The sequence below is a fragment of the Alligator sinensis genome, unplaced genomic scaffold (assembly GCF_000455745.1).
Source record: "Alligator sinensis unplaced genomic scaffold, ASM45574v1 scaffold879_1, whole genome shotgun sequence".
Taxonomy (NCBI): Eukaryota; Metazoa; Chordata; order Crocodylia; family Alligatoridae; genus Alligator; species Alligator sinensis.
The window spans coordinates 1206625-1215424 of NW_005842250.1; positions in this window are offsets into that span (position 1 = coordinate 1206625).

The window sequence follows — 8800 nt, forward strand, 5'->3', positions numbered from 1 at the left end:
TCCCGCTGCTACTCTGCCCGAGCGGGGTGGGGCTTTGCCGCCGGAAGCGGGAGGCAGGAGCGGACAGCGCTTCCGTGTTACGTATGACGCGCGGGGCCGGAGCTGGAGCGGGCGGCGCCGGGCCGTCGTGCCGCCTCCCCACCCCCGGCGGGGCCGGCAAGGCCCTCGGCCCTCGGCTCAGGACGGGAGCGAGATGAGGCTGAAGGTGGTTCCTTAGTCCCAGTTCCTTTTTCAAAGCTAATCTAGAACCGATAAAACCTTGTTATTAATGAATTACACATCCTAAAGACACAGAATGTCATTAGCTATGCGTATGTACTAGTTAATATGCAAAATAATCTCATCAAGTACAGAGCCCTAAACAAAAATCAGATTAGGATGGGATTATGGGGCAAAATACTTGGGCCACCCCAAATGCTGTCCCAAAGAAGCATGACCACAGTCCTGCCCGGCCCAAAGCACAGTTTGGCCGTGCCAGGCTGCCAGCCCCCATGCCCACTGTACTAATTATAACGTCTTGAATAAGGAACTGGCTTTTGGGCTCGGATTATGGCTAGAAAATCTTCTTGGGCCACCCATCAAAATACCTCAGCGTGACAGGGGAACTGTCCTGGTCATCTGTGGCCAGAGACTTGTTCAGCCCAAAACGCAGTTTGGCCACGCCAGGGTGCCAAGTAACAGCACCCCAGCCGCTGTGCTAAATGAATGGACCTGAATAAGGAACTGGATTATGGGCTGGGATTATACCCAGAAATCCTTCTTGGGTCACCCCCGACCGCACCTCTGTGGCACTGAGGGACTCTCCTGGACATCTCTGACCAGAGACTTGCCCAGCCCAAAGTGTGTTTCGTCCATGCCAGGCTGCCAACTGACAGCCCCCCAGCCATTTTGCCAAGTATATGGACCCAAATAAGGAACTGGCATTTGGGCTGGGATTATGGCTAGAACTCTTGTTTGGGCCACTACACAGCATAGCTCTGTGGCACCGGGGGACTTTGCTGGACACATCTGACCAGAGCCTTGCTCCGTCCAGAGCGCAGTTTGTTTGTGCCATGCTGCTAACTGGGAGCCACATCACACCTCTCTACCACCAGAGGGCTCTCCTGGACATCTCTGGCCAGAGACTTGCCTGGCCCAAAGCGTGGTTTGGCCAAGCCAGGCTGCCAAATAACAGCCCCCCCAGCCACTGTGCTAAGTATATGGACCTGAATAAGGAACTGGATTTTGGGCTGGGATTATGGCTAGAAGTCCTGTTTAGGCAACCCCACGGCATTAGTTCTGTGGCACCGGGGCACTGTCCCGGATACATCTGACCAGAATCTTGCCCTGTCAGGAGCACAGTTTGTGCCAGGCTTCTAACTGGCAGCTGTGGTGTATGGAATGTACCTTTAAAGGCCTGCAGTGGAACGGTCCAGTCTCTCCCGGTGATGCCCTGCGGGTGTGGTTTGTGGTGGTGGGTAGTTGTAGTTCTCTCTGCAAGCTGTGAGCATGTGAGTTGCTGAATTCTGTTCCTAATAAAGATAAAGCTGTTTATCACCCCACGGGTCTCTGCTGAATGGTGACTCGAGGACAGAACCCCAGGGGCATGGAGGTCTGAGCGAGTACACCATCCCAGGAGCCCAGTGGCCAAAGGCAAACACTACATGATGTCAGAAGTGACCTGTCTCAGTGTAGTCACCAGCAGCCCAATTAAGGAGGTTACAGCTTTTATTCAAAAGAAAAGATAATAATAATGGAGCATTTCAAACCTCTACCAGCATTGTCCTTCACTGGTATCTTGGGGAGAATTGGAGGAGATGGGAACAGAAGCTACGATTATACCTTGCAGTCACCTGAGCAAGAGGCAGAGGCGGCTGAGCAAGAGGCAGAGAATTATAAAATTGTAGTCATGCTTCACTGCATGGGGGGATAAAGCCCTAGCAATTTACAACAACATGCAAGGGGTGTTTGCAGACCCTAGTAACAAAACTGTTATAGAGGTGCTAGCAGCATTCAGGAGCTACTGTGAACCCAGAAAAATTATGTTTTTGAAAGATATCAGTTCTGGCAACTTAAATACAATGAGGCTATAGGCATATATGATTATGTTACAGAGCTCAGAAGTAGTGTAACAAGAAGCTCCTTCTTACCAGCACCCCCCATTTTGTGCACTCTTTTTCCTTCTGAGTATTGGCAGAGACCTAGCAAACACATTGCATGGGTATGGCAAGGCTCAGAGCAAGCCAGAAAGCTGAAATGGCTTTTTATAGGAGAAACCTAGAAACTACATCTACATATCAATTAAGTTCAGTGTCACTAAAGAAAACAACAGTACTAAAATATCCACTTCAAAGACTAAATATATCCTGGTGCTAACCTAACTCACTTACTGTCCCCAGTACCCTTTGACCCTCACTACCTCACAGTGCACTTTTATATTTCATCTGTCTCATCTTTACCATGGCATTTTGTATTTTATCTTTTATACTTTTCAACCCTTAAGGAACGTACTCCCTGTAGAATGAAGTTACACCCTGGACCATTGTTAAAAATGGTTAAAATTCTAATTGTAAAGTGATAAAGTCTGCTATATTTGGCTGGTCCCTTAAGTGAATGTGAGTCTATATGATGATCAGTAGGTAATTAAATGACTGAGCAAGAACCTCTGGCTGTTAATTGACAACAGCCTAGCCAGAAGAATTTACCATTACAAAACTCTGCTCTACAAGCCATTTTAGGCTAATCAAGCCAAGGAACCGATTCCTGAAACTGAGCACCCACTCTATTGACTATTTCTGTAACCCATAACAATACAGCCATTGAGTCAATTAATGGAAGGATGGACTCCCAAAACTGCACCTACCAGCAGGCAGAGATCCCTATGACTGACAGCTGTCATGCACTACTCAAGACCCAAGTGGGACAAGGACCTCCAGATTGGGCAGCCAAGATGATGCTGGGGGATCACACAAGTCTGCCAGAAAGGGATAAAAGGCAATGTAGCACGGCTTTGTCATCTTTTTTTTGGATTTACAATCCTTAACATCTACTAATAAAAGTCAATGACCCTCAGGAGCGTCCTCTCATCCAGCACCTGACCTACGGAGACAGAAGGGCAAGTAGTGAACCCCCTTCTGTAGAAGACATCACCTTAAAGGAAGCTGACCATCAACAGCAGACTCCAGGGTCTCGGATAGGTAGATATACTGACACCAGTGCTCTCACAATCACTACAGCAGCTACTGTACACTATACTACATGGGTTTAAATGACATGGTTTGAATGAGCGACTGCCTGTGCACTTATGTGACCAGTACCCCTTATAACTCAAAGTGTGTATTTATGATTTTATTGGTAACTTCACATACCATACAATAAAGTAAGATATATATCGATCCTGTAAGTTGGTCCTTTGTAGCCAACAGTAGAGCACAGCATTATGAATTTGTATCTGCTGAGGATGTTATATTGAGGGACAAAATTGTTTTCAACTTAACTGACTGCAAACTCAAGGAAAGGCTTCTGGAAAACCCCTCCCTCACCCTAGCACAGACTGTGGATATCTGCAGAGCAAAGGCTCTCACAAGGTGCTCAGGTGCTATGTCTGCAGAAGCCAGCTTGCATACAGTTGAGCAAGAGCAACGCTGCCATAGCACTTTGCAAAAGCAAAGCAAACCACCAATGAAGTTTGCTCCACAGGAGGGCCATCAAGCTGCAAAAGGGCAAAGTTTGCAAACATTGTGGAAGCGCACACAAGCCTAGACCCTGCCCAGCTTTTGAAGAAACTTGTTACAAATGTTCTGGAGTGAACCACTTTGCAAAAGTGTGCAAATCAAAAGGGAGAGGCTCCAAATCTGCAAAAGGAGTCAATACCCTATATATGGGTGCAATGTCTGCAAAGCAGCCCTCACAGACCTTTGATAATGAGAATGCCTAGTATAACACAGTGATGATTGCTGGTTTGCCAATTTATTTTAAGTTAGATACTGGAGTGGAAACAAACACTATTCCAGTAGATGTAGCAAAGGCTTTCCCTTAGTGATCTTCCCTTTGGTATTAAGATATTAACTCATGTTACATTTGTTGCATTTGGCAGTACACGCATAAAAACAAAAAGGTACAATCACTGTACACTGCAAATCTGGTGCCGATTTAACTTTTAGATAACAGACAACAGTGACCCACCAATACTTGGTAGAGTGGCATGCACCACCTTAGATCTTATCAGACAAGTCCATGGAATGTCGGAAGAGTCCATGGAATGGCCCTGACAATACCTGCAACCAAGGCAGACCTTCTCAAACCATACCCGGACGTTTTTGAAGGATTAGACCAATTATGTAGTACCCTCCACATCTATGTTGACACAGCGGTACCACCAGTGGTGCATGGGTGTAGAAAAATGTCCTATGCAACCTTAGGAAAATTGAAGACTGCCTTCAAAATGCTGGAAGCTATGAGAGTCATTATGAAGGTAACTAAGCCCCACATCCTGGGTCAATAGCCTTGTGATCACACAAAAGAAGGATGGTTTGCTACAGCTTTGTTTAGACCCACAAGACCTCAACAAGGCAGTAGTGAGGCAGCACTTTTCTATTCCCACTGTAGAGGATGTGCAGAAGAGCTTGTCAGGTAAAGAGCTGTTCACTATTCTTGATGAAGAGGATGTCTACTGGCAAGTCAAATTGGACAAGGAATTGGTGGACCTATGTACCTTTAATACCTCATGGTGATGGGTCCACTTCAATCACCTTGACTTTGGTATTAAATCAGCTACTGAAGTATTCCAACAGAAGAATCATGAGTGCTTTGGTGACATTCCAGGAATCCACATAATCGTGGATTACATGCTCATTGTGGCAGCTACACAAGAAGAGCATGATACTATCCTGAAACAAGTCTTGGAGAGAGCACGTCTGAAAGGAATAACGTTTAATAAGGACAAAATAAGGTTTTTAGTTGACAGCGTTAAGTATATGGGCCATATCTTCTCAAAAGATGGTGTCAAACCAGATGATGACAAAGTGAAAGCCATCAACAGGATGCCCCCTCCAGACAAAAAAGGCCTGCAGAAACTCCTCGGAACCATTCAGTACTTGACACAATACATTCCGCACGAGTCCAGTGTGATGGCCCTGCCGAGAGCACTTCTCAGGAACGACATTATCTGGCAACGGGGACCCGAGCATTAAGAAGCCCTGGATGGGCTCAAGCAAACCATCACCCATTCTAGTCTGGGTTGTCCACAATCCAATGGTAAGGCTGAACGCACATTTCAGACCATCAAATCAATGTTTAAGAAGACTTTTCAGGATGGCTCAGATCTACGTCTGGCTTTACATAATCTGAGGAACACGCCCATTACCAGTCTTGAGCATGTTCCAGCAGTTTCTGTTGAGGAGACTTTTGTGAAATACCCTCCCTTCTACAACAGCAGTGCTAACTCCTAAGGCATGTGTACACGACACACGCATTAATGTAGAGCACCTGACAATTTTAACACAGCTTTTTTTGGTGCGGTGCATTTTTGTTTGCATGACATGGCATTCATATTCACATGAATGATGCTTTCAAGTGAGTTAAGCCTTGTGTCATTCCCCACAGATTTCAGTAGGGAAAGTCAAATATCAATTTACCCCCTGTAATGTATTACAGCAGGAGGAGCACGTAAACCACCCGGATTCCCCAGTCCCCACCCCCAGACTCTCACTCAGAAGTCCTGACTGTCACTGGGATGTAACAAGTGGGCCTTCCCAGGGCAGGTCAAATGTTGGCCCACCCACCTGTTTCTGGGCTAACTGCCCACCTCTCTTTCCTGCCATGCTTTGTGGATACATAATTATGGTGTTAATTAGGTGGGAGACTGCCTATTTTCCTGCCCCCATGCCAGAGCGCTATCTGTGGCTCTGTTCCTCCCCTACACTGCAGCCCAAGCCTCGCAGGTGTTCCCTCTAGCTAGCTAGCACAGTGACCCAAGCTCCGGACTCTCACTCTCCACTGAACTTCCTGGTCCCAGCACCCTCACACTGGGTTTACTCCGTACACACACAAAGCAACATACACCCGGTCCTGTACCCACACACTGCGCTCCAACCCCTTCCACGCTCTCGGGGCTCCAACCCCTTCTCTGGGATCCGGGCTCTGAGCCCTGTCCCCAAGCCCTCCCTGGGCAATCCCCTTATCCCTGGCCCCGGGAACTTCCTTAATAGCTCCCCAAGGCTCAAGGCCCCACCCATCTGGAGCTTCACATTGGCTCCTATATGCAGCCTCAGATCTCCACCAGAGTCTGGGCAGCACCACAGGTCTCTCCACCAACCTTGGCCCTGCCTCAGTGCTCCACAGTGAGCCTGGACCCCCCTTGCTCAATCTCACCCACCAGGGATTTGGGAGCTGGGGTTTTTAAGGCACCCCAACCCACCTTTCACCAGGGTGGTAACTGACCTGGCATTTCCTGGGGGCTCCCACACCACTGGGAGCCCCACCAGACCCCGCACTCCTAGCAGGGTGCAATTTTAGGTCATGCCCAGGACCAAGAACCTCCTAGCCATCCACATCAGCTCTTGCCCTTACCTCTTGGTTGTTCCTGCTGCAGCTCAGCCACGCGAAGTTTCTGCCTGGCCTAGCAGTAGCAAGCTGCAACCTTTATATACTAGGTTCTCAAAATGGCTGCTGCCATCAGGCACCTTATAGCTGCCTCTCTGCCCTTCAAGTGCCCTTCACCAAAAGTGCCCTGCCACAGTATTACAGCAGGAGGTGCATGTAAACCACCCCGGCTCCCCAGTCCCCACCCCCACCCCCAGACTCTCATTGGGCAGTCCTGACTCTCACCGGGAGTCTCTCCTGGACACAGTCATGGTCACCCCAAAATCCTTGTCACTTGCACCCACCTATGCTCAGTTGGTCTGGTCTCTCTCTGTCAGCACAGACTCCCCAAAACCCCATCCCAATCCCAAAGACAAGCCACTTGAATCCTCCCCTCCCATTCCTTTCCCTTCTCATCCCACCATGTTACAAATACATGTGTTTTGCCTTTTATTTACTATAGCTGCTTTATAATAACTGCTATAAAACTATAAAATATTCAGGGTTTAGAGGAGCAGGCGGGTGGGTGGGTGGGGGGGTGGGTGTTTGTTGCCGCTTGGTTGATCGGCAATTGCTGTCGATGTTGGTGGTGATAGCAAGGTCTTCTGGCTTTTTTTTTCTGGCTTTTTTGGACTACATTTCCCAGCATTCCCAAGATCATGGATCATCATACAGTTTCCAATGGGGCTCCCATTGGAACTCTCCCGTTCCCTGCCCAGGTACACTATCAATCTGTTTGTGTAGTGCCACATACAGCTTTTGGAGGTGTGTTGTGAATTGTTTTATAAATGTTTTTGGAATGTTTTTGAAAATGTGGGTTGCTGTTCGGCTTGGTCCCCCACCCGCCTAGCCTGCCAAGAGCTATAATAGTTAACCTTCTCACCCACATGGTGGGGAGGCCTCATTCAGATGTGGGTGCTGGTGTCTAATACCCCCCCTTCCCCAAACCACTCACAGTCCGGAAGCAGCAAACTCCTAGCCCAGTCCAGATTTCCTCCCCCTTCCCCTGATCATCTTCCTTTCTGCCCCCTGTCTGCAACACTGCACACCCCTGTAGACAGACACAGATTTAAAGCTTAAATGGATTTATTTTAACATAACCAAAAGAAAAAACAAAGCAGTCCTAGATATTGTTGTCAGCAATATATCCTGCCAGACAATCAGGCATAAGGGCTGCCGGACCAGCCTCTCCTTGAGGATATCTCCTCGGTCCCTGTGCTGCTGCTGCTGCCCAGACACGTCTCTGTTCTCTGGCCACTGCCTGTTGCACTTCTTCCCACGATTCCTTGAAAACCTCTCTGAAGCTCTCACAGATATTGTGCAGTACACAGGCTGCCACTACAAAGGCCATGATATTTTCATGCTCCATCTCAAGCCGGCACATAAGCGCCCTCCATCGTCCTTTCAGTCGGCCAAACACACATTCCACGGCCATCCTACAACTGCTCAGACAGTAGTTAAAAAACAGCTGCTGTGGGTCAGTGACGTTCCCTCCATAAGGCTTCATGAGCCAGGGTTTTAGGGGGTAGGCAGCATCCACTAATAAAACCAGGGGAATGGTGAAACTGCAGATCACTGTCTCCTCCATGCCAGGTGTGTATTGTCCTTTCTCCACGAGGCCAGGCAGAGGGGAGTTTCTGAACACATGCGCATCACGTGCACTGCTGGCCCACCCAGTATAGATGTTCATAAACCAGCCCCGGTGGTCCACCATGGCTTGCAGGATCACAAAGCCATATCCCTTCCTGTTTCTGAAAGCCCTTCCCCCTCCTTGCAAGGCACAGCACTGGGATATGAATACTGTCTAAAGCCCCCCCGCAGTTGCCGGGAGCTAAGATCAGTGACACCACTGCAAAGATTCCTAAACTCATCAAGCCCTCCCACTATTACCCCATGGTCCTTGCCCATGCGGGCACTAATGATGCAGCTTGGAGTAGTCCTGACCACATCATGAAGGACTTCCACGAGCTGGGGGTCAGCCTCAGAAAGTCAGGGGTGCAGGTGGTATTCCCCTCCATCCTTCCAGTTGGCAGCAGCCAAAAGCTCCAGAATGCCCGCATCAGGGAAGTAAACCAGCGGCTCCAGAGATGGTGTCTTCAGGAGGAATTCGGATTCTGCAACCATGACCAGCACTTCCAGGGAGAAGGCTTCCTAGAATGGGACGATCTTCATCTCTCTCCTAGAGGTAAGCATCTGTTCTCCCGCAGGTTGGCTGATCTCCTCCAGAGAGCTTTAAACT